Source organism: Schistocerca cancellata, chromosome 12 (assembly GCF_023864275.1).
Source record: "Schistocerca cancellata isolate TAMUIC-IGC-003103 chromosome 12, iqSchCanc2.1, whole genome shotgun sequence".
Lineage (NCBI taxonomy): Eukaryota > Metazoa > Arthropoda > Insecta > Orthoptera > Acrididae > Schistocerca > Schistocerca cancellata.
The window spans coordinates 75,274,043-75,301,306 of NC_064637.1; the positions used below are offsets into that span (position 1 = coordinate 75,274,043).

The 27,264-nt window shown below is 42.2% G+C and overlaps 1 long non-coding RNA gene across 1 annotated transcript; it reads left to right on the forward strand.

The window, feature by feature from the left end:
* Positions 1 to 1,043: 1,043 nt before the first annotated feature.
* LOC126109622 (uncharacterized) lies at positions 1,044 to 27,053 on the forward strand. Its single transcript, XR_007523697.1, has 4 exons — positions 1,044 to 1,172; positions 9,117 to 9,170; positions 9,252 to 9,315; positions 26,246 to 27,053. It is a non-coding gene; the product is annotated as an uncharacterized LOC126109622 (long non-coding RNA).
* Positions 27,054 to 27,264: the final 211 nt, after the last annotated feature.

The window sequence follows — 27,264 nt, forward strand, 5'->3', positions numbered from 1 at the left end:
AACATTTCCTGTAACAAAGTGTTTGAAGTCACGCTGGTAAGTTCTGTTGCTGTGTGTTTCCATTCCATGATTAATGTGATTTGAAGAGAAGTAATAAAATGAGCTCTAACATGGAAAGTAAGCGTTTCCGGACGCATGTCCACATAACATATTTCCTTTCTTTGTGTGTGAGGAATGTTTCCCGAAAGTTTGGCCGTACCTTTTTGTAACACCCTGTATGTTTGTGACTATTACAGCGCCATCTATCACAAAGCGAAAAAAGTGCTCCAACTAAAACATTCATATTTCTTTACGTACTACACGAATATGTAATATGAACATATGGCAGCGCCATCTAGCGGGCCAACCGTAGCGCCATCTGGTTTCCCCCTTCAAGCTAGACAAGTTTCGTTCTTTGTAGTTTTTTCGTTTGACGCTTATTCCGTGAGATATTTGGCCCCGTCACGATCGATGGATCACCCTCTATATCTGTTTGTGAATACGCGTGCCTATATGTTTGTTTGGCGCTTCAATGTATTTTCATTATGTTTCCAGGTCTCGCAAGAAGTTTTGTGGTTACAATACATTCGAGAGGAACGTACGCACACCCCAGAATACTACAGTGGCGAATCCGATCCCGAGTGTTTCACACTTACCGGGAACACGGACGCCCACAGTTACAAACGGTAGGTTCGGATTTTACGCGCCACAGGGCGGCAGCAGTAACGGCGGCCAAGGCAGCGGCACAAATTCGTGGCACACGCAGGGAGCGCCGGGCAGGCCGTTCTACAGAAACCCGGTGCAGAGGCCGCTGCAGAGCGCTACCCCTGCACCGCGCGCCGGCGACGCCGCAGGCCGCGAGGGCGGGCTTGCCGCGGTAAACGGAGTGGGGCCGGGGCAGGCGACGGCGGAGGCGATGGCCAAGGTGGGCGCGCTGCTGGCCAACGCGGTCCAGCGCGGCGACGACTTCCGCAAGCGGCAGGCGGCGGTCCGCCCGTACCGGCCGCAGATGCAGCTCCAGCCGCGGCCGCAGCGGCCGCAGTTCCAGCCGCGCCTGCCGCAGTGGCGGCGGCCGCGCCCGCAGCACTTCCAGCCGCGCGAGGAGCACCCGTGGCAGCCCGTCAAGCAGGAGCCGGAGTCGCCCACCGGCGCCCAGAGGAACCTGCCCGTCGGCGTGCCTATCCCGACCAGCGGTACGTGGCCCGTCTCCTTTTAACTGCACGATAATTCTACATCTACATCTACATCTACATCTACATCCATACTCCGCAAGCCACCTGACGGTGTGTGGCGGAGGGTAACTTGAGTACCTCTATCGGTTCTCCCTTCTATTCCAGTCTCGTATTGCTTGTGGATTGTCGGTATGCCTCTGTGTGGGCTCTAATCGCTCTCATTTTACCCTCACGGTCTCTTCACAAGTCATACGTAGGACGGCCGACTGGGGTGGCCGAGCGGTTCTAGGCGCTACAGTCTGGAACCGCAGTACCTAAAGAAGTACCTATACAAATAACAGAGGTACGAGAAATACAAAGTGATGACAACGTTTTGTCTGCAAACTTCTGAAGGAGGTCACAGTTTTATCTGCAAATTTCAGGATCGTAGCGAGATTTTAAGTTTTCTGCTTTGGAAACTGCAGCGATAAGGCTGGCAATAACATTTCGTTAGATAGTACCGTAACTGGCAACTTATATTCGAGTTTGAATTATTTATTCCTAAATTCGAAACAAAGTATTTCAGAAATTATTCGTGAAACTGAGGAATACTTAAGCAGGGTTCTTAGTCGTTATGTGAAGATTAATTAAATTTCAATGCGTCACTTGCATTTTAATCGTGAAATATATGTAGATTAACTTTCTTGGACTCAACAAATTTGGGAATTTCCTAGACACCAGAAGTCTCTAGAACAGAGGTTGTGCTTTTCAATTTCGTATTTTTTGCACCATCAAATTGGTCATTTCTATAATTAGTAGTTTGGGAGGAGCTACACATACGCCACCACTTCTTTTGTTCAGATGTAAGGTTTCTAAGTTGTGCTTTTTAAGTCGCCATAGCGCGAATACAGTATTTGTCCACAGTTTACATATACACTTTTCATAAATTTTGTGTAATTCTTCTTAGTTTTCCCACTTCAAAACTTACTGTATGTTATTCTTTACAGGAATATGACCGAAGACTTTTTATCTATTACTTGACGTTCAGGGCAACACATCTCGAATTTTTATTCAAATAATCTTCAGAAGTGGCATCTGTTTATCATCTATAGCTTAAGCATGCTTCCTTCGAAGTCAACAACATTATTGCACATAAATCGCATCACAGCGTAACCTCAACACACTACATTATCAAGCAAATCTGGGTCCCAGCTGCCTGTCGTCTGCTGAAAAGCGCAAAGGATCCCACCGAAGGGCGTAGCTAAGCGCTTTGCGCAGCCTCAATTTCCAGGAAATTAGCATGACCGATTGCGCATGGGTAGTTGCACTGTTGGAAATTTAGGCACATGCACAAAGTTGAACACAAAGGTATCGTGTGTTAGCAGAATAATAAATTTGTGATGTGTCCTCAAACTTGGACAGAATGAAGTCATTTACTTTATTGACATTGAATTGTTCATTTGAAGGCGAAAAATAGCCTTTTTCTGAAACCAATCAAATATCTTAGTTGAAATGTTGTGAATATCCGGGTATATTTTTTAAAATTAATTTCAATACAAAGGTATTATTAATACTCAAACAATGGAAACTCCACACAGGAATATCAACAATGTAGGAAAAGGTAGATTGCTACTTACAGTAAAGAAAATACGTCACGTTCTGGAAAGACACAATTCAAAAGACACATACACAAAGCTTTCGGCCCCATCTGTAATCAGCAAAATAGAAACAGAGAAACACACACCCACAAGCGAGCACACGTCACGCAGACATGACTGCCCACTCCTGCAGCTCAGGTCAGAATGCAAGATGATTATGGCTGTGCCCGAAAGCTTTGTGTAAGTGTCTTTCAGTTGTGGCAGTCTGCAACTTAACGTACCTTCTTGGCGGTAACTAGCAATCTGTGTTTTCCCACATTGTTGACGTTATGAATACTGTATTTATTTTGCATTTCTTGACTGAAATTCACCATTTCCAATTTTGAGCAATCTACTAGCAAAACATATATTATCTTGTCTGGAAGATATAACTCTCATGTTAGTTTTAAGTTCCAGTTTTATTATATGTGCCTGTAGGTATGATATTTTCAAAGATGCCTTGACTTCCTTTGTCCTCATCCCTCGTGAGACTACTGGTGGAGATTGAATAGGGAAAAAACCGAAGCAGCATCCTATAGGACAGTTGTTGTTAGCAAATCTCCCATTGCTCTGCCTAATGCTTCAAGGGTTGTTTTATGATATACTGAAACCTAATCCCAAACAATCAAAGTGCAGTCATGCACGAATTTATAAGTATTACTTTGCTTGGAAACAATTCAGGTGTGGTCACGATAAAATTTTCGGGGCAAGTTTGATTGTAAAAAGTGAAGTTCATCCTCCATATAAAAGTGTGGCAGCAGTGCCAGATCATGCTGAGGCGGCACTTTATCCAACAGCACTTTATCCAGGCACAGCATCCGTTCTCCCGTCATCTGGGCGCTGCGTCCTAGGTCTTCTCATTCAGGAGGGTCTGCCGGCACCACTCTCATTATTCTTCCCTCCTCCCCCGAAGTCGGTACGCTCTGGGAAATATCCTTTTTCTTCTTAATCCGGGTGATTGTGGGTTCCCACGCCTTGCTAAGGATGTCACGATTTAGTTGTGGCTCCCTTACTCTGATCTCTCTGACTTCTTTGATGACACAGTCCCAGTACTTGGAAGTCTTTGTCAGGACTTTTGTTTGGTCATAATCTGTGCTGTGGAGTTCCGACAGGCAATGCTCAGCACTTGCCGACTTACTGGGTTGTTGCAGTCTAGTGTGCCGTCGGTGTTCTCGGCATCGGTCCTCAATCGTACGAATGGTTTGACCTACGTATACACTACCGCATTGGCAAGGTATCTGATGAACCTGCGATTTACGTAGACCGAGGTTGTCCTTGACACTACCAAGAAGGCTCTTGGTTTTGCTTGGAGGACGGAAGATTTTTTTCACTTGGTGTTTACGTAAAATGCGTACAATATTTCCGGATAAGGCCCCACAAAACAGAATAATACCCAAGGCCACCTCCTCCTGAGGTTCATCCTCAGTTTCTGCCGGTGCTGTAGGTGCGGGATGTAGAACCTTCCGAATTTGCCCTTCCTCGTAACCGTTCCTCCGAAACACGGTCTTCAGATGGTCCAATTCTTGTTGGAGACTGTCCCTGTCGGAGACGGTCTGAGCTCTGTGTACAAGGGTTTTAGCATGCCATTCTTTTGTGCCGGGTGGTGGCAGCTATCCGCATGTAGGTACAAATAGAAGAAAAAGGATATTTCCCAGAGTGTACCGACTTCGGGGAGGAGGGAAGAATAATGAGAGCGGTGCCAGCAGACCCTCCTGAATGAGAAGACCTAGGGTGCAGCGCCCAGAGGGTGGGAGAACGGACGCTATACCTGGACTGCGCACGGGGCGCGGACCTCACCGACTCGTAGGAAGCGCCTGGGGGAGGAGCGGGAGGGGGATTGTCCTATATATACCTGGCGCCGGCCCACCGCCGGTCAGTACATCAGCGCACCTGATGATGACAACGTGGTCGATGGCCGAAATATTGTGTCCTATGCACACTCGTACCAGGCTGTTCACCCGAGATTTATTTTGTTACTCAAGAATAGGTCACACTAGTGTCCTATATGTGATCTCCTTTACAGGTGAACCACACTATCATAAAATTCTCCCGATAAATCAAAGTCAACCATTTGCCTTCCCTGCCACAATGTTCACATGCTTGCTCCATTTCATATCATGTTGCAACATTAAGCCTAAATATTGCAACGTTACACCCAGATATTTAATCGATATGACTGTGTCGAGCAGGACACTACTAATGCTGTACCTGAAGATTACTGGTTTGTTTTTCTTACGTGTTTCTACATTTAGAGATAGCTGCCGTTCATCGATATCCACCCGTACACCAGAGCATTGTCAGCACATTGCTGCCCATTCTTTCCACCAGATCATTTATGTATAAAGAAAATAATAGCAGTCCTATCTTGTCGGGTAGTTGGAAAACAGGTCTAACGTCTCCTCTTTACGGACCCTGCATATTTTGCAGGATGAAGCACTGCAGAAAGGAAGAAACACATTAAGTAGATTGTCATGTGATACTTCAAATTTTCATATCTTCGTTTCATGGAGAACATTGACTCTATATCTTGAACCCTGTAGCCATTATTTCAGAACACGTACTTCAGAGGATGACCTTGGAATCCAGGTGGCCTTCATCACAGATGGTTGTAGCTGTATATATTAATTTTTTGAAAACAGCTCACTTGGAGACATTGTATCCTGAATTACTGGAGAAGATCATTTGTTCCAGTGTTTGTGGAGCCTTTTGCTGTACAATGTGTTTGACCATGAAAGCTTTGTAAAAGATAGCTCAGTGTCAATTTAGAAACCGTAAAATGTGATATATATCAATGACTTGTATGGAAAGAAATAGCTCAAGATGCCACACTGGCTGCAGGTTCCAAACAATAATGGTATTGTTTTCCAAAAAAACCCTAGTTTATATGTTTGGTGAGGGTCAATAAAATGGAGATGACTGAGATAATATCGGGAATCTGCTTGTGAATCACGTTTTTGGCCTAACTGCAAAAAATGAATGCAATCATGAAATTTCCGTGGATTCACATTTTGCGCATGGTGATACACCATAGAGTTTGTGTTATATTAAAACTGCCTTTTCTATCTTATAGTGTGCTATTCTTCTTGGGAAGGCAGATGATAGTACATGTGGATATGAAAAAAAATTTAAGGACATCTTAGCTCAAGAGTTTCACAAAATATTCAACAAAGTTAAGCTACAGGACAAATGTGCCTTCTGGAGTGCAGATACATATGTAGAGATAAATGTCCAACAGGTTTGAACTCTTTCATCCTTGTTCCAACTTCTTGTTTCCCACAATAATTGTCATGTTCCTCCACATTTATTTATGCATTTTGTCTGTTGTTTGTTTTTCTTTTGACCAGTTTTCTGGTTCCCCATCGTGTTTTCTCTGATGCTTCTGCTCTTTGCAGCACCCACTATTGTAGTACCATAGTGTTTTATCCTGTATCTCTGGCATCTTGACTGTTGCCCCTAGATTATATCTTACATCTATATTTACTCTATGAAATGAAATGTCCTCCAATTAGAAGATTTTTCAATTTTTTAAATTCATCAATTATTAACAAAATTTAACACCTGGTTTCTCAGCTGAAACACAAAAATCTATGTTAAACACCCACATATTTAGCACTTTCCGTCTAGAGAGAGAGAGAGAGAGAGAGAGAGAGAGAGAGAGAGAGAGAGTGTAAACAGATGAGACAGTTTTGAATGTTTATTTTCATTAATACATTATGAACATTCTAAACAGTTACTATAGCTGAAAATGTGCTAAATGCAGCCAAGTGTTTTAGCTTAGCTTTCTGTGCTTCAGCCGAGGACCCAATTTTGTTAATAACTGACAAATTTGAAAACTGAAAAATCTACTAATTGGAGGATGATTCATAGGTAAATAAAAATGTAATCTGGGGCCAATACTCAAGATGTCAGAGATAAAGGGAACAACACTCTGGTATCACAATAGCGGGTGCTGCGAAGATCAGAAGCATCGTATATATCAGAATATGTGTGTATATCTCCTCCAAAACCCCTGGATTGATTTCAACCATATTTGGCACAGAAACACGAGTATCAGCACTGTGGGGTTTATAACCTCCTACCTCCAATCAGAGGGGATATGGGCAAAAACGTGTTTTTCGTAGTCTGTGGCAAATGGGTTGCCTTACACAACAGGCACGTAGCCGTGTCAGTGTGCCAAAACAACCTGCTCTGCAGGGCAGCCCATATATTATAGATAAGATCCCCCCCCCTCCCCGTCCCCGCCCCCACACTCTGTCATGTATCCTGCCCTGCAGCCTGATTTATTGAACGGTGTATCAGGGACACACGTGCCGATGAGCATGGCTGAGGACAGGTTGAGGTGAAAAGAGGAGGACATGGTCAGAGTGGGGGGGAGGAAGATATTGCCAGAGGGGGGGGGGAGGGAAGAGGAAATGGACAAAGAGTGGGGGAGGAGAAGATGAAGAGACAGAGAGAGTGCAGAGGAGAAGGGGCTGTCAGCATGTTTGTCGAACACACACATGGGCGAAGCCACAGGGAAAAGGGTACTATTCAATAAGATAATGGTTCTTATCCCCATCTGGCTATCTAGATTTAGGTCTTCCATTATTTTCCTGGGTTGAAGGTTAAGGTGTAAAGTGAATGCCAGGATAATCCTTTCTAAAGATGATGACTGATTCTCTTTCTCAATCCAAAGATTGTGCTCTGTCTCTAATGACCTCATTGTCACCAATCTACTTTTCTTTATATAGTTTTGAATGAACAGCAATGGGTTACCACAGGTTTTTGGCATAGTAGTGTATTTGAAATTGAGGTAATGAAATATTTTGTGAGTAGTAATAAACTGAAAGTATATCTCAATAGATTAATGTTGGTATAGTAACTCTTGCAGTTTATTTTTGGCCTCACATTCATACATCCTTGTTACATATTAACTCATAATCTGAGATATATTGCCTAACAAAAAAGGGAAACACCCAGAAGGGGAAGAGGAAAAGAAAAGAAACTTCATGAGCTTAGAAGGTGTGTTGTGTTGTTTCAGTGATTACAAAATTGAGTCAGATTTATAAAGAACTTTGCAGTGTGAACCCACTTATCAGTATGATGTACTTCTCTGGCCTGGCACTGATTCACTTAGAAAGTGTGTTGTAAATCCATTGCATCCTCTCCTGAGTCAACTGTTGTGACTAGTCCTTGATGTCCTGGGTACTGCCTCTGGGAAGGCGTTGATGCCTGAACTGGGTCCACACGTGTTCTGTCGGAGACAGGTGTTCGGTTCTTCCTGGCAACAGGAGTACCTCACTGACACACAGATAGTTTGTGGGGACATATGCTGTGTGTAGACAAGCATTATCCTGTTAAAAAATGGCACCACGATACTTTAGCATGAGAGGTAACACGTGATGATGTGGGATGTACGGGACATACTATTGTGCCACCAGAGTTCCCTCAGTCACTATCAGCTGTAACCTGGTCATACCCCATGGTTTCCCACACCAGGAAAAACAGTGCTGTGCATATCCAAAATATTGGAAGAGAGAGACATTTCCCCAGGCAACTACCACACTCACCAACACTAGTCATTTATGATGGTGCACAACTGAGATTTGTCACTGAACACCATGCAGGGCCATTCATCATCTGTCAGTGCTTCTCAGTCACAGCACCTCAAATGCAGCAGTGTATGTTGCGTGTTACAAGAAGCCTACACGTGGGATGGTAATTCCCTAGTCCAGATGGAGCTAATCTCCGACCGATGGTGCAGGATGACACAGATTGTTGCAGGGAGTCCATTACTCGTTTTGAGATGGTAGCACAGATGTGGAGGCATTACAAAGTGCTCTGCACACAGCATGATGATCCTACCTCGTGGTGGTCAGACATGGTCGATCGGAACTGACCTCGATTGTGCCTGCCCTCACATTCCCATACAGTCCATCATCATCTGTCACATCTGAATGCCCCACAATCTGTGATCCAACTGACCAGCCAAACGGAGACCCCCGATGAAGCCCCTTTCGAGCTCTGTCAGGTGCCGATATGTCTGTCACAGACAACTACATGGCATCTCTGTTTCTTTCTCAGTGATCACTCAATGTCTGACACCTCATGCCCCTTACATACCAGGCCTGGTAACAACATTAACTATCAACAACATTGGTATATTTTACTGGCCAGTCTAGCAGCTGCAGAGAATTGCAATTTTAACTGTGTACATAAGGACGGTATGTATGAAGTTACATTAACATAGAACTGTGTCTTCTGGGTGCTTCACATTTTTTTTCTCAGGCAATGTACATAGCATGTATATCACTGTGCTGAGCCTATGTTGTTGTCAGACTAGACTGTAAGTGTTTGTGCCCATCTGCAGGTCTTGCCGGACCCAGCCACGTGACACGCTCCCGTCCGTGGCGCCCGCCACCAAGTAAGCTCTGACTTGTCCTACTCACGTTCTCTCTTCAACTCCGGTGAATGGGGTGTTCAAACTTTGTTTTCTGTCTCGCAGGTCCCGCAAACGTTCGCAGCTTCATCCCTCGTGCAGCCGGGCAGCAGGGCCCGAGATTTTAAATGTAAGTGAAATGTTTTCAATGTTGAGAAAAACGGGAAAGTTGGCGGTTGCTTGTTGTTTATGACTTTATTCTAGTAAACTAGTTTGGGGCACAATGCTCACTTTACTAGTTTTAGAACTGTTGAAAGTTCAAACACCAGTCAGTGGTGGCATCCTCGCATGGTGTCCCATATAATGTCGAACAGTGCTTGAAGCTAGTCTTTGATTTTAATGTATTTTAAATAAATACTGTCTTATTTATTTCATCACATTTTGTGTACAATATACTTACTTAAGGAGCAAAGTAATTGTAAGTGTATTGTTTACAAAATTTAGTACAGCACACTTGCATTTCTACAAAAATAATTAGTTTTTGGAACAGCAAGAGAACATGGATTGAACGCCTTTACATGTGTATTCTTGTGCCACAGCTTGGTGAGTAGATTTTTTTATCTTTACAGTTACATTATGTTTTAGTGCTTATATATCTGATTTCCTAAAATTTTGATAAATGGAAATAAATCATTTCAAGTGTTCTGCCATAAGCCTTCCCTAGAGATGAGAAAGAAATTGTGTTTCCAGACGGTTTGTTCCAGGTGAGTCTCCAGGAGTGCTATTGTAGTGGTGAGAGGAGCCATACCCAGCTTGTTTTGCCTGTAGGTCTGGAGGATAATACTCATCGGATGACTGTGAGGGCAAGAAAAATTATGGCTCAGTTGAATGTGGCAGTTGCAGTTTCCAAGAGATCTACATACTCATCTACATTTGTTCTCTGAAAACCACTGTGGTGTGCATGCAAAAGGGTACTTTCTATTACCATTTATTAATGATTCTATTCATGTATGGAATGTGGGAACAATGACTGCTTTAATGCCTCTGTGTGAGCATTAGTAAATCTACAGTTACAGCACTGATAAGTAGGAGGCCGTTGCATATCCATAGATTCTTCGCTTAATACAGATTCTTCAAACTTTGCAAGAATGCTTTTGTGGAATAGATGGCAACTGGTGTCAGTTTTCAGGCAGTTCAGCATTTCAGAATTTCAGTAACTTATTTCTGTGGGTCAAACAAATCTGTGACCAATTGTTGTGCTGTTTCGTGTTTTTGTGCATACATTTGATATCTCGCGAAGTCTCTCTTTGTATGGGTCCCGTACACTTGAGCAGTGTTCTGAGACGTGACACGCAATAGGCAGAAAAGAGACACAATGCTTAAATGCAACAATTTTCGATAAACAAATACAGTACTTAAAAGCAGGTAGGAAAATATGATGGTGTTTCAGTTAATAAAGTTCAAACACTACATCTTTTAACCAATTTGTTGCAACCACTAGACACCCGTGGTCCGTGTACCACCATTTGGGTTTAATTAGCTATGAGACAGAACTACTGGCAGTACTTACCTTCACAGGATGAAATAAGTAGTCTACTGCTGCTAGTCAAATGTAAAAGTGGCAACACTATCCTAGCATTCAAAACTATTAATTGCTCCGTTGTGGAGGAAAGGGGGATACTTTGGGAGAGGTTGAAAAGGACAGGGCACTTACATCTCAGCATAAGAGGCATGCATCTGTATGTAACACTTTTTTGCATCTGTATGTAACACTTTTTTCAGATATGAAATGGAATAGGCACATAGACTGAGTCATAGGTAAAGCAGGTGGCAGACTTTGGTTCATCAGTGGCATACTGAGAAAATACATTGCTTTTAAAGGAGAAGGCTTACAAAACACTCGTGTGATCCGTCGTAGGATATTGCTCGAGCTTCTACGGCTAACAGGAGAGACTCAATGTATACAAGAAGGAGCCATGAGAATGGTCACAGGTATATGTGACCCACAGGACAGCATCTCAAAAACATTGATGAAAACCAGTTGGCGGACACTGGAAGGTAGACACCAAAAACAATTATATTTATTATTGATGTATGTTAGCTCCTCCACATTGGTAATGTAATTTGGAAATTTGTGGTAAGATCTTATGGGACCAAACTGCTGAGGTCATCAGACCCTAAGCTTACACACTACTTAATCTAACTTAAACTAACTTTCGCTGAGGACAACACACACACCCAAGCCCTAGAGAGGACTCGAACCTCTGACGGGGTAAGCTGCATGAACCGCAATGAGACGCCTCAGACCGCGCGGCTAACCCGTGTGTCAAGGTGATGTAATAAAATTGTTTGTCTCATAAATTAGCTATTCATAGTATGTACAAACAAAAAATACTCAACATACAGTGTGAGCTAGTAACAGGTTTTGAGTGAGAAACTAATTTGGTTTAATAAAATTCTGAAACAAAGTCATGGCCAGTGATCTAGCAGTAATGCATGTGCATGGAAACCAAAAGTTCTTCCGAATTGGATCCTGATCAGACTACAGTTTTTTTTTCAGTCTGCCTTCACCTCTTTAAACTTCAGCCCCATTACTGAAGTGGCATCCAATTGATTGGCATGTGAACGGAAATATGTTATCCTTTAGCACTGTCTTATGTCTACAGTGTTGCAGGCACAGAAACAGACATTCACATAGCCTTGAACTATGTATCAAATAAGTGTTTTTTTCCTGAGGAAAAAAACATTAAATGGTCATTAACTTAGTGAAATATGGTTATCCAGGGATTTCACCAGATTCTGGAAAAAATTTTGTTATAATGTTAGCTTCCAGTGCAGTAGATACCTGGAACTGGAGTTTTAAACTGGGGTAATTGTCCCCAGTGGTGAGAATTAAAAGTGTCAGATCTGACCTTGTTGCCACTGGTATAGCGTCATTGTATTTTACGTTTCCCATCATTATCAGTATCCCAACAGGATCAAGTATAGCTTAGAATACAGTTATTAGACACAATACTCGATGACATCTTTATTCATTCTATGACCTCACGCATGCTTTACGCAAAAGTTATTAATCATCCCAGTACTTACACTTCGCTCTTCAATTTTGTCTTTTTGTCAAAATATACTGGTTGCAGCAACAGTTGCACAGACATCTCTGTCAATGGAACGTCAGGCATCATTCTGTCCAGGTGTGAACGGAATCACACATGTGTACATGTAGAGAGACGTGTGTGTGCCTGCATTTCATGTGAAGGAAAACACAGGCACAAGGGAACTAGGTGCAAGATGCACAGATTTTAAATGCACCCTTATTCCGTGTGCTACTTCCTGACCACTGGAAAAGTCTCTGGACACTCTCGAGGTTATGCTGTAGCGTCTCTGTATGCTATCAAACCTCATTGTTGACCATTCTCCTGTACAAGTTCCATTTCCTAACTTGATTAAAAACATCCAGTCAGTTAGTCTCCTCTCTGCTCCTGATTGGACAGACTCTGAGGCACTGTTAAAGTGCATCTAGAACCCTCGCTGGACACAACTGGCATACTTTCTGTCACAAGCCACTTCAAAACTGTCCACTTTAATTAAAATTGAGACAAACTGGAAGCCTAGGTATAAGATATTTTAAACTCAGCAGACATAAAAAATTAAAAGTCTTACTTTTACCACTCTGTTGGGGGTTTTTAGTCCCCCCCCCCCCATGCTTTTCACAAGAAGGTGTGAATATAGCTGTCCATGCAAAATCTTTACATATCTATTGTTAATTTTGTGGAAGTGGACAACATGAGGTTTTTGTGACTCATCAGTTTTCTGACTGGTTTGATGCGGCCTGCCACGAATTCCTCTCCTGTGTCAGCCTCTTCATCTCAGAATAGCACTTGCAATCTAAATCCTCAATTATTTGCTGGATGTATTCCAATTTTTTCAACCTTTGTCCGTAGAATGTTTCAATTCTCTTCTGTTCCGGTTTTCCCACAGTCCATGTTTCACTACCGTGCAATTCTATGCTCCAAATGTATATTCTCAGGAATTTCTTCCGCAAATTATGGCCTATGTTTGACACTAGTAGATTTGTGTTGGCCAGGAATGCCCTTTTTTCCAGTGCTAGTCTGCATTTGATGTCCTCCTTGCTCCATCTGTCATGGGTATTTTGCTGTCTAGGTAGTAGAATTCCTTAACGTGATCTACTTTGTGACTATTAATCCTTATCACTGTTCTCATTTCTGCTACTTCTCATTACTTTCGCGTTTCTTCAATTTACTCTCAATCCATATTCTGTACTCATTAGACTGTTCGTTCCATTCAGCAGATTATGTAATTTTTCACTCAGGATGGCAATGTCATCAGTGAATCATATTATTGATATTCTTTCAGCTTGAATTTTAATTCTGCTCTTGAACCTTTCTTTTATTTCCATCATTGCTTCATCGATGTACAGATTGAACAATAGGAGCGAAAGACTATGTCCCTGTCTTACACCCTTTTTAATCCGAGCACTTCATTCTTATTATTCCCTTTTGGCTCCTGTTCGTATTGTACAGGGTGTTTATAAATTCATATCACAGTTTTAACGCTTTATAAAATTTATTACATTAAACTTACAGTCATAAATGATATGTCAAATGAAAGAGCAACTTAAACAGTTGTGTTTGGCACCAGTGTGCATGCACAGCGTTCAGTGTTTCCGCCATAGTCTGCTGAATTGGTTGAAGTGCTCGATAGGCCGCAAGGGGCCCAGTGACAGGGCTTGCTTTGCATGGCCTCCTCATTCACCCGACCTAACACCATGTGATTTTTTCCTTTGGGGCTTCATCGAGGATTGTGTGTATGTGCCTCCACTACCAGCAGACCTCCCTGAATTAAGAAACTCTATTGAAGCAGCTGTTGCTACAATCACTGAAGACACACTTATCAACGTTTGGGAAGAACTCTGCTACAGACTTGGATGTGTGTTGTGTGACAGATGGTGCTCACATTGAACATTTATAAGGTTCCAGGTCAACAGGTTCTATGAACGTGTCCTGATTTTTCTTTAGTTTTGCTTCCATTATCAACAGCAATGTCAGAATTGCCTCTCTGGTACCTTACCTTTCCCTAAAGATAAACTGATCATCATCTAACACATCTTCAATTTCTTTTACATTCTTCTGTATATTATTTTTTGTAAGCAACTTGGATGCATGAGTTGCTAAGCTGATTGTATGATAATTCTTACACTTGTCAGCTCTTGCAGCCTTCAGAATTGCGCAGATGATACTTTTCCGAAAGACAGGTGATATGTCACATCAATATTAATAGTCATTTTGTTGCCACATCCCCCAATGATTTTAGAAATTCTGATGGAATGTGATCTATACGATCTGCCTTATTTGTTCTTAAGTCTCCCAAAGCACTCTTCAATTCTGATTCTGATACTGGATCCCCTTTCTCTTCTTGTATCACATCAGACAATCCTTCCCTGTCATAGAAGTCTTAAATGTACTCTATCTCCCTATCTGCTCTCTCCTCTGCATTTAACCGTGGAATTGCCATTGCACCCCTAATGTTACCACCCTTGCTTTTAATTTCACTGAAGTTACTTTGACTTTCCTGTATGTTGAGACAGTCGTTCTGACACTCGATTTCTTCACATTTTTCTTGCAGCCATTTCATCTTAGCTTCCTTGCACTTCCTATTTGTTTTGTTCCTCAGTGACTTATATTTCTGTATTCCTGAATTTCCGTGAACATTTTTGTACTTTCTTCTTTCATCGATAAACTGAAGTATTTCTTCTGTTACCCATGGTTTCTTTGCAATTAACTTCTTTGTACTTAAGTTTTTCTTTCCAACTTCTGTAATTGCCCTTTTTAGAGAGGTCCAGTCCTCTTCAACTGTACTGCCTACTGAGCTATTCCTTTTTGCTGTATGTATAGCCTTAGAGAACTTCAAGTGTATCTCGTCATTCCTTAGTGCTTCTATATCCCACTTCTTTGCATATTGATTCTTCCTGATTAATCTCGTAAACTTCAGCGTATTCTTCATCACTACTATATTGTCATCTGAGTTTATATCTGCTCCTGGGTATGCCTTACAATCCAGTATTCGATTTCAGAATCTCTGTCTGACCATGATATAATCTAACTGAAATCTTCCCATATCGCTCACCCTTTTCCAAGCATACCTCCTCCTCTTGTGATTCTTGAACAGGGTATTTGGTATTACCAGCTGAAATTCATTACAGAATCCAGTTAGTCTTTCTCCTCTCTGATTCTTTGCCCCAAGTCCGTATTCTCCTGTAACCTTATCTTCTACTCCTTCCCCTACAACTGCATTCCAGTACCCCATGACTATTTGATTTTCATCTCCATTTATGTACTCTATTACCCTCTCAATATCCTCATATACTTTCTCTGCCTCTTCTTCTTCAGCCAGCGATGTCAGCATGTGCACCTGAACTGTTTTTGTCTGTGTTGGTTTGCTGTTGATTCTGATAAGAACAACCTTATCACTTAACTGTTCACAGTAACACACTCTCTGCCATACTTTCCCATTCATAACAAATCCTAAGCCCGTTATACCATTTTCTGCTGCTGTTGATATTACCCTATACTCATCTGACCAGAAATCCTCATCCTTCTTGTTATTTCACTTCACTGACCCCTAGTAAACCTAAAGTGAGCCACTGCATTTCCCATTTCAGATTTTCTGGCATCACTACCACATTCAAGCTTCTGACATCCCATGGTCTGATTCATAGGATATTATCCTTTCATTGGTTCTTCAATCTTTTTCTCACTTTTTCTCATAGTCACCTCCTTGTCAGTCTTCCTCCGGAGATCCGAATGGGGGAGTATTCTGTAATCTTTTGCTAATGGAGAAATCATCATGACAGTTTTTCAATTACAGGCCACATGTTCTTTAATGTAGTGGTTTCCATTGCCTTCTGCATCTTCATGCTGTAGAGACTAGTTATTCAAAAAAGAGTAATAAAAAATATTTCCAGTTCAAATAAGTGTTATAGGATTTCAATAGCTTACCTATGAGTTGCATTTTTTAACATAAGAACCATTTTTAAAATGAATGCTGCAGTCAGTGGCATGGTTACATGCACAGAGTACCTTCACCTGTCAGTTACCTAGAGATACCATAACAGAAACATTCATCCATTTTTACATTTGTTTGTGCATATTTAACATGTGTCAGATAACTGAAAATCTGTTGTGTGAAATATACTCAGTGACCAAAATTCATTCACAAATTAATGAAGTAGCAAAGGAACTCCAAGAATATTTGAACGAAATGGATGATGGCTTGAAAACATGTTATAAGATGTCAACAAAAGTAAAACTAAGGTGATAGAATGTAGTCAGATTAAATCAGATGATACCCATACAATTAGATTAGGAAACGAGACACTAAAAGTAGAGATTTATTATTTAGGCAGCAGAGTAACTGACATTGGCTGAAGTTGAGAGGATATAAGTGCAGCCTGGCAATGGTGTGATCGTGTTTCAGATAAAGAGAAATTTGGTTGCATCAATTGTAAATTTAAGTTTATCTAATGGTATTTGTCTGGCGCATATCCTTGTACAGAGGTGAAATGTAGACAGTAAGGATTTCAGACAAGAAGAAAATATAAGCTTCAGGAATGTTGTGCTACAGAAGAATCTTAAAAATTAGATGTCTAGATGAGATAACTAGTGAATCGAATTCAGGAAATTTGTGGCACAACTTGACTTAAAGAATCTCTAGATTGGTAGGACACATTCTGAGGTATCAGAGAACTGTCAGTTTGGTAATTGAAGGGAGGTTGGGCAGGGGTAAAAAATGCTTGCACATAATAATTAGAATGGAGAGCTTTGGACTGAAGTTCACTGCACCAGCAACAACTACAGTGGTCTATGGTACTATGGTACTGCTAACATTTCTGATAAACATCTTTACAAGTACGAGATGCAGTGATCATTACATTGAGAAGAGTAGTACCTTAAAATGGTTTTCAGCATTATGATGAATTAATGAACATTTCATAAATAACTATATGACTAATGCTTAGTGGTATAATGTAAGTGGTTTCATTTTGTAACATGATTTCATTTTAGATTCCAGTCTTACAGTAATGTTCCAATAAAATTTCACAAAATTCTTTTCAGTAATTATGACAGAAAGTAGTAACTTTGGCATGTGTTAAGAATATGATAGACTGTTTTATTGAAATGAGGTTATTATCCATCTCTACTGTTGTAGCCTAGGAAATATAAATTACAAGTTGCGACATCAGCAGATGAAAAAAGACCATGCACAAGCCTACTGTCAGAGCTCCGGTACGCCTAACTGTTAAAGTAGTCTGCAAAATTTAGTCATCTGCAGATAAAAAGGTTGAAAATGTGTTTGCAAATACAGGGTGGTGCATGAAATGTGTTACCATTTTGTTTTTGAATATAAACTTTATTGTCAATACAACCTGAAAGGAACATATACTACAATGAAGAGCCGTCGATGGAGATTTGTTCTAACTCAGCACATGCTCAATATGTCCACCATTTCATTTCCTAACTTCCTTCAAACGAACACTGAAGTTAGTGATTACCCTACAGCACATGTCTTCTGTAATTTCACTGCAAGCTTGGAGAATAAGTCTTCTGAACTCCACTAAATCGTGTACGTTTTGGGAAAATTTTTTCCTTTAGGTACCCCAAAAGAAAAAGAGTTACATATATTGAGGTCTTGACTATTGCGGGGCCAACTTTGTCTGTCATTGAAGCGACCTGGAAACCTGAGTGAAATGATCTGCATGTCGAAATGCTCATGTAAAAACTCCTACACATTGTTTGCAGTATGTGTCCTTGCTCCATCTTGCATGAACCACTGTGTGTTGAAGGGCAAGGCAGTAGCAAAAAGCTGTGGAATGAAGCTACTGCGAAGCATGCTCAAATAATGCTCGCTGTTTACAGTTTCTTCAAAGAAAAAGGGTCCAATAAGTCCGTGACTGGAAATTGCTGCCCACGCTGTAATCCTTGGAGCATAATGTTGTCGTTCGTCAAGCACTTGTGGGTTTTCAGTGGCCCAAAAGCGTACATTTTGTTTGTTAACCACACGGTCTACATGAAAATGCACCTCGTCTGAAAACCGAATGTTGTTGAGAGTTTCTTCCCTATCCTCCACCCACTGAGCAAACAGTAGTCTCTGCTGCTTGTGTTCTCAGTGAGCTTCTGTGCACAGGTCATCTTCTATGGGCACAAATGGAGGTCACTTTTAAGAATACGTTGAGCGGAGCGTCTGGATATTCACAGTTGCACTGCTGCCTTTGTACACGATTTCACGGGACTTCTCTGTACAGCAACTCATACCACTTCAATATTCTTCGGCGAACAAACAGGCTTAGGCCGAGGTCGCTTCGCTTCCAATACTGTTCCTTCCTGTACAAATTTATCGTACAACCTGTGGATGGTCTTCTTACAAGGGACGCATCCTGTGTTAAACTGTTGTCGAAAACGCCTCTGAGTCACAACAAGGCTTTTTGTTTCATGAAAAAGTAACACAATTGCCAATCGTTGCTGTGTCATCAGTCTTCCATTGTCAGCCATTGCTGCTTACTAGTCTCCTAGTGGCAGTATCGTGAATTACACGTCATTTTGTAACTCATTTGTTTTTCCAAGCTCTGCTGGTACTGCTGTAGAGATCCCAGCGGCATATGTAATGTGTGTTGTAAATTGTGAAAGAAAGAATTGGTAACACATTTCATGTGCCACCCTGCATGTGTACGGGATTTATGGATGTTGATAAGATTTCTCTTACCTACAAAGACATCTATTAGTATCTGTCAATTTCAGAGAAGCTTTTAGATATTAGACTGTTTGTTGGACTTATGTACATTTGTAACAATGTGTTCTTTTTTTTCAATTGTAATAAAATTTTCTTTGTTTTTGTAACCCCTCACGTTGGGGTTAAGCAGTTGAAACAAAAGTGTCATTCACGTACAACAAAATTTGTAAAATTACTCAGGATTTGATTGATGTGCCTCATGAAAGCAATGGAAAGCTCCAAATTTAATTAAGAACTACTTATTGGAAGGCACCAGTTGTTTCTTTTCTGGACAACACTTGCAGCAGCCATTACTTCCCTTGTCACAGACCTAGTGAGGTGGCACAGTGGTTAGCACACTGGACTCACATTCGGGGGGAAGAGGGTCAAACCCACATCTGGCCATCCTGATTTAGGTTTTCCATGATTTCTCTGAATCACTTTGGGCAAATGCTGGGTTGGTTCTTTTAAAGGGGCAAGGCCGACTTCCTTCCCCACACTTGCCTAATCTGATGACCTGGCTGTTTGGTGCCCTCCCCCATATCAACCAACCAACCAACCAACCTTGTCACAGATGTTTTGTGGGTGATTAGTTTTGCAAAAATATGGTGACAGGTGGCACTTCCGCTAGCACATGACACCAGAGTTACGGTGAGCATGGCTTCAGCTCTGTGCCCTGAATACTGGCCACACGAAGGAGCTCACTGCATGCAGATTGGAAAGAGGTCTTCATACGGAGGGTGGGTGGGTGGGGGGGTGGGGGGGTGGGGGGGGGGAAGTTGAAGTTAATCAAACAGAGAGCACTTGGTCAAAACAATGTCAGATATTGAGTATTGTGTATTTGACTATTAAAAAGCAGTAGATTCATGAAAATTATATCAGTAAGTCCTCAGTGCTTTCATGTCCTGCAGATGTTGTGCTGACACTACTGTTACCTATATGGTGCAATATGTGACTCTGCTCCCCATCTGTCCTTAGTCCATTGATACATATTTGAAGTGTACTTCCTTTCTGCATGAAATAATTGGGCATCTCTTTGCAAAGGTCATTGTGGATTTATCTGTGCTCAACAACCACTTACCCCAAACATAGAAACGGAAGCAAAGCCATGCATTACATATTTGCACCTGAGAAAAATGTCATTCCATTAATCAATAAATTTGTTAACCAACTGCAATTATATACAGTGCCACTTTATCAAAAGTCTCCATGTTATTTGGGTACATCTATGACTAACAGACTTTATTGCCTTAAACTTAGCAGACTCAGCTCAAATGATAGCTGAACACACCTACAAGTGCTTGACACCTAACTACACTCCTGGAAATGGAAAAAAGAACACATTGACACCGGTGTGTCAGACCCACCATACTTGCTCCGGACACTACGAGAGGGCTGTACAAGCAGTGATCACACGCACGGCACAGCGGACACACCAGGAACCGCGGTGTTGGCCGTCGAATGGCGCTAGCTGCGCAGCATTTGTGCACCGCCGCCGTCAGTGTCAGCCAGTTTGCCATGGCATACGGAGCTCCATCGCAGTCTTTAACACTGGTAGCATGCCGCGACAGCGTGGACGTGAACCGTATGTGCAGTTGACGGACTTTGAGCGAGGGCATATAGTGGGCATGCGGGAGGCCGGGTGGACGTACCGCCGAATTGCTCAACACGTGGGGTGTGAGGTCTCCACAGTACATCGATGTTGTCGCCAGTGGTCGGCGGAAGGTGCACGTGCCCGTCGACCTGGGACCGGACCGCAGCGACGCACGGATGCACGCCAAGACCGTAGGATCCTACGCAGTGCCGTAGGGGACCGCACCGCCACTTCCCAGCAAATTAGGGACACTGTTGCTCCTGGGGTATCGGCGAGGACCATTCACAACCGTCTCCATGAAGCAGGGCTACGGTCCCGCACACCGTTAGGCCGTCTTCCGCTCACGCCCCAACATCGTGCAGCCCACCTCCAGTGGTGTCGCGACAGGCGTGAATGGAGGGACGAATGGAGACGTGTCGTCTTCAGCGATGAGAGTCGCTTCTGCCTTGGTGCCAATCATCATTGGCACCAAGGCAGAAGCGACTCTGCCTTGCGTGTTTGGCGCCGTGCAGGTGAGCGCCACAATCAGGACTGCATATGACCGAGGCACACAGGGCCAACACCCGGCATCATGGTGTGGGGAGCGAACTCCTACACTGGCCGTACACCACTGGTGATCGTCGAGGGGACACTGAATAGTGCACGGTACATCCAAACCGTCATCGAACCCATCGTTCTACCATTCCTAGACCGGCAAGGGAACTTGCTGTTCCAACAGGACAATGCACGTCCGCATGTATCCCGTACCACCCAACGTGCTCTAGAAGGTGTAAGTCAACTACCCTGGCCAGCAAGATCTCCGGATCTGTCCCCCATTGAGCATGTTTGGGACTGGATGAAGCGTCGTCTCACGCGGTCTGCACGTCCAGCACGAACGATGGTCCAACTGAGGCGCCAGGTGGAAATGGCATGGCAAGCCGTTCCACAGGACTACATCCAGCATCTCTACGATCGCCTCCATGGGAGAATAGCAGCCTGCATTGCTGCGAAAGGTGGATATACACTGTACTAGTGCCGACATTGTGCATGCTCTGTTGCCTGTGTCTATGTGCCTGTGGTTCTGTCAGTGTGATCATGTGATGTATCTGACCCCAGGAATGTGTCAATAAAGTTTCCCCTTCCTGGGATAATGAATTCACGGTGTTCTTATTTCAATTTCCAGGAGTGTATATTCACCTGCTGTTGTCATATGGAATTATCTTCTAAGGCAGTCTGATATCCCAGCCCGGTGAGTCTGGTGGAAGGCACAGAACTTGAGGACAACCACTAGACAGCATTGATACATCTACGAGCACTGGATGCACCACTGCTGTAGTGGCCACGGGGCCACGTCTGTTCTGCCAGCCTATCAGCATTCGCGGCCTCCCTTTTAACCTAGCAGCTCAGTCTTAAGTCGTGATCCCACTGTGCTCTTATATCATTGTCACTCCAAGGTGTCACAGGACTCTGCTACACCGTAGGTTTTCACTCTCAGGTTACTCGTTGGAGTTGTTATTCTGCTGTGCGGCCTCTGTTTTCTGTCTTGCTGTTGTTGTTTTCTCAGCTCACTGTTGACAGCCTTGGCCGTTTGGCCACTTTTTGCAGGTTTTCGAGTTTTTTTCCAGTCTTGTCAGTCTATCATCACAAGCAGTGTACCTAAAGTAAATGAAGTGTTTGTTCAGCACGTGTGAGTTGTAAGAATATTGTGTAAAGTACATAACTGTACGTCTTGCAGAAGCTCTTTCGAGAAACTGAAGAGTTCTTACACTCCCTTCCCAATACGTTTAGTCCTTAATGGTTTTTATTGCTGACAGTAAAAATCAGTGAACTGTGATCTGCAGTCACAATAGAAGACACAAAATAATTTTCATGTAGACTTTGCCCCTCTGTCCAGAGTTCAATATGTTGTTGTGTGCTCTGCTCTGAGGGTTCTGTACAAAATTATGTACAATGAAGGGGGAAAAAAAACTGCAACACCGAGAAAGAGTTGTGCGACACAAAGGAAAGTTGATAAGCATATCTATTCAAATTTGATACCAGACACACAAGTGTGGCACTAGTGGCCTCACTACGAGGCTGCAAATAAGGTTTGTTTAAATACATGCTGTAATGATTCATTAAAGTGCGCGTCATTTATGACGGCGGCCGAGTTTAGGTTCGTTCTGTGCATCTGACGTCACAAAACACAGTCAGCCAATGAACAGAGAACGACGTTGCCAGAGCTCGACTCCAGTGCAGAGCACAGACGAGTGTCTTCAGTTTTAGAAACGTTCAGTCAAAAATAAAGTAATTGAACAAAAGCAATGTCTTGATAGCAGACTTTCTTTTATAGAAAGTTTGGAAAAAGCAATTGCTTCATATTCTATTAATTAATTAAACCAAACAAGCAATAAGCCTCCTAATTCAGGCGATAGCAAGGAAAAGCGTTTGTATCATTGTCACTAACCACTTTTTCGCAATAAAGAACAGCGGTAATTGTTTATTTCCTATTGTACTTTGACGAAACGTGAATAATTCATAATCATACCATCAGTGTTTGTCGGTATTTTGCATGATATTTTAAAGTCCTCCGGGAGAAACATTCAATGACGAGCTGCGTTAGCGTAGCGGTTAAAGTGTTTGGCTGCTAAGCGAAAGGTTCGGAGTTCAAATCTTGATCAGCGCTTCATATTTTCTGTATTTTAAAAACAATATCAAAGTGTCTTACTTCATTAATTTTATTCGTTTAAATGTAATTTTTTGAAATTTCTAGTGGCAACTAAAATCGACCATACCGAAAGTATACGCTATGGACTTTTACCTCTGCAAACTCTTCAAAATTTCGTGCAATGGTTTACTACATCTAATGCTGCACAATAACTGCGTTGAACATCAAAATAAAATTAAGTCATTTGTGGGGGGAACGTATCAGTCAAGAAGGTGTGTAAAAATCAAATTTTTGACCCAAATAGTTTTTGTGAAATCGAATGATAAAGTATGTCAAAGCAGTCGAAACACCATGTGTCTGCACAGGCGAACAGTGCAATGATGACAAAATCACGCACATCACGGAATGCGGGGAGCACGTCTCTGTAGCAGCGAAACGGTTAATGCGGCTGTGGTGGCTTTACTTCATAAACTTTTAAAGTATGAGGGTCACTGCAAAAGAAACGTACACTATTTTTGTAAAAATACACTTTTCATTCTGCATGTGTGAAAGTTTTACAGTGTGTAGATACATCCTTTCCACTTGTTTTCAAACTGAGTTCAACCTGTTCCCGTGAGTGGCACCGTCACAGCATGTCTTCAAGATGGCTGCTACACTTGACGTTCGTCAGAAGCAACGTGCTGTCATAGAATTCCTGTGCTGTGAAAACAAGACAGTGGGAAACATCCACAAGAGGTTGAAAAAGGTGTATGGAGATGCTGCTGTCAATCGCAGTACAATTAGTTGGTGGTCAAGCAGGTTACGTGATTAAAGCGGGCACGGCAATATTGAGGATCATCCTCGCAGCGGCAGGCCTTGTACTGCATACACGCCAGACAATGCGCAGAGAGTTAACGAATTGGTGACTGCTGACAGATGCATCACAGTGAACGAATTGTCACGCTACGTTGGGATAGGGGAAGGAAGTGTTTGCAGAATACTGAAAGTTTTGGCGTTAAAAAAGGTTTGTGCCAGGTGGGTTCCCTGGATGTTGACAGTGGCTCACAAAGAAACAAGAAAAATGGTATGCAGCGAACTTTTGGAACAGTACGAGAATGGTAGAGATGAATGTGTTGGAAGAATTGTGACAGGTGATGAAACATGGCACCATCATTTTTCACCAGAGATGAAGAGGCAATCAGTGGAGTGGCATCATGCAAATTCACCCAAGGGGGGGGGGGAAAAAAAAAAATTCGAAACCACAACTTCTGTTGGAAAAGTTATGGCTATGGTGTTTTTCGATTCCGAAGGACTCTTGCTTGTGGACGTCATGCCAAGTGGAACCACCATAAATTCTGATGCATGTGTGACGACACTGAAGAAACTTCAAGCTCGACTGAGTCGTGTTCGACCACATCGGCAAAAGCAGGATGTTTTGCTGTTGCACGACAATGCACAGCCACATGTCAGTCAAGAAACCATGGAAGCGATCACAAAACTTGGATGGACAGCACGGAAACACCCACCTTACAGTCCTGACCTGGCTCCATGTGACTGTCATATCTTTGGGAAACTGGAAGACTCTCACCATGGAACAAGGTTTGAAGATGATGACTCCCTTGTGCACGCAGCCAAACAGTGGCTCCAACAGGTTGGTCCAGAATTTTACCGTGTGGGTATACAGGCGCTGGTTCCAAAATGGTGTAAGGCAGTTGAGAGGGATGGAAATTAAGTGGAGAAATGAAAATATTGTTCCTAAAGGATGTATCTACACACTGTAAAACTTTCAAACATGTAGAATAAAAGATGGATTTTTAAAAAAAATAGTGTGTATTTCTTTTGGAGTGACCCTCGTAGCAGCTTCTTTACTCATTTGACTCTTTAAATTTATAAGGCATAAGCATGAATAGCCCTAAGCAGAATGGTAATAATTTAGTGTTAATAAAAAATAAAGAATATGTATGATTTCTTTGTCTTGTGTCAGTTTATACCTTGACATGACTGAATGAATGAATTTTTCCAGTACATTGCCATTTTTGCTTTTCTAATACTGTATTTATGAAATGAGTACTGCATATACACTGGTTTGTGATACTTAAGGATGAAAGTAACTTTCATGTGATGTGTCACTGCCACACAACACTGCTCAGTGAAACCTGGACCATACGTAGAAAGAACTGCTACAGTGTAGTAAAGATCATAACTGAAAGGAATACTCTATGAGATAAACTGAAATGACACTTTCATTCACAGACAGTAATTATATTGAAGTCACCGCAATTTATGATGGTTCGCTGGACATTACAAATGGCACAGTGCAGCTGATGATGATGATGTTTGGTTTGTGGGGCGCTCAACTACGTGGTTATCAGCGCCCGTACAATTACCCAATCTTTGCTCAGTCCAATTTCGCCACTTTCCTGGATGATGATGAAATGATGAGGACAACACAAACACCCAGTCATCTCGAGGCAGGTGAAAATCCCTGACCCCGCCGGGAATCGAACCCGGGACCCCGTGCTCGGGAAGCGAGAACGCTACCGCGAGACCACGAGCGGCGGACAACACAGTGCAGCTGTGGAATGAGAGAGTATTTGGTGACCGGACTGGCCTGCCTTTTTCCCCAACTTAAATCTTATCGAGTAAATATGGGATGTGTTGGGAAGAGATATTGCAGTTTGCCCACATCCAACGACGACATTCCAGCAGTTGTCAACCACATTCGTGGAGGAATGGAATGCTCTACCATAAGAACTCCTTACCAACCCTGTAGCCAGCCTGGGAGCACATTGCAGAGCCCACATTGCTGTCTGTGGTGACCACACATGCTATTAAGAACCAATGTCATTCTTTATAATGTCCAGGAGACTGTCAGGAACTGTGATGACTACAGAATTATTATTGTCTTTGAATAAAAGTATCATTTACTTTCGCCTCATTGTGTCTCTCTTTCAGTTACCTTTTGTATTACATTGTAGCAGTTCTTTCTATGTTGTCCAAGTTTCATCGAGCAATGTTACTTGGCATTTAAACGTCATGCGAAATTTACTTCTGCCCTTAAGTTTTGCACACCAACATATTGCAAATATTTGACTTGACAATGAAGATTGAAAAATTGTATTTTTGGCTCTGTTGTAGGAAAACTAGCTGCCAATTTGGACAGGCATATGTTTTGTGGTACGCAGCCATGTGAGGAAGCAGTGGAGAAATGAGTGAAGCATAAGTCCTGACATGTACATCACAGCGTGTATCATGTTAACCTTTTGTCTTATGTAAACTTTTGTGTGGGATAACTGAATTAAGAGAATTGACCTCTTTGGTGTTGTGTTTACAAAAGTACTGATAGAATGTAATGTATTGCTAGTAGTTGCCAAAGTTAGAAATGTAGCTGGCAGATGTTTTCCCATGTACAGGGTATTACACTGTGTCCATAGAGAAAGGGCACTGTGATAAACTTTGCCAGTTACTACTGACTACATACATTTATCTTGACTGTAATGTCAGTGTCCCCCATGTGTGTCCATATGTGTGATACTGCACGTACCCAAAATGAGGAGGAAAAATAAAATTAAAAGAAAGTGCAGAAGAAAATATAATCTTTCCAGTAGTCTGTTATATGCAGAAATTGATGTATATTCTTTTTAAGAGCTATAAGAAATAATGTGAAGCTTGTGTAACTTTAAATGTTAATGTTGTTATCATATATATTTTATTGTAAAGTAAAGATTATAATCAGTCATGTGTATACAAACATGTAGTTTCTTTTGTTACTTGGCAAAGGAAGCTGAAGACCTGGCCAGAAAAGCATCACACTGTGTTTATGCCCAAAAGCAAAAGCGGTAATAGCATACACTCCAATGTTTTTAGAAGTGTACTAGGGCCAAGTCTTCGGTTTGCTTTGTCAGATAACAATGTAGTAATGTGCGTGTGCGCCTGCATGTGTGCACACACAAGTGTGAGTGCACGCGCTCATGCCCACACACACACACACACACACACACACACACACAAACTCGAGGAAAATGTAGTTATGTATTGCATGTTGTGTGATTGATGTTTTGATGTTTTTGTCTTCTTGATTACTAGTACTGCCAGATAGATGGCATAAACTTTTGATGAGACTGTAAGCTGTCAGAAGCTGCTTATAAATAAGCACA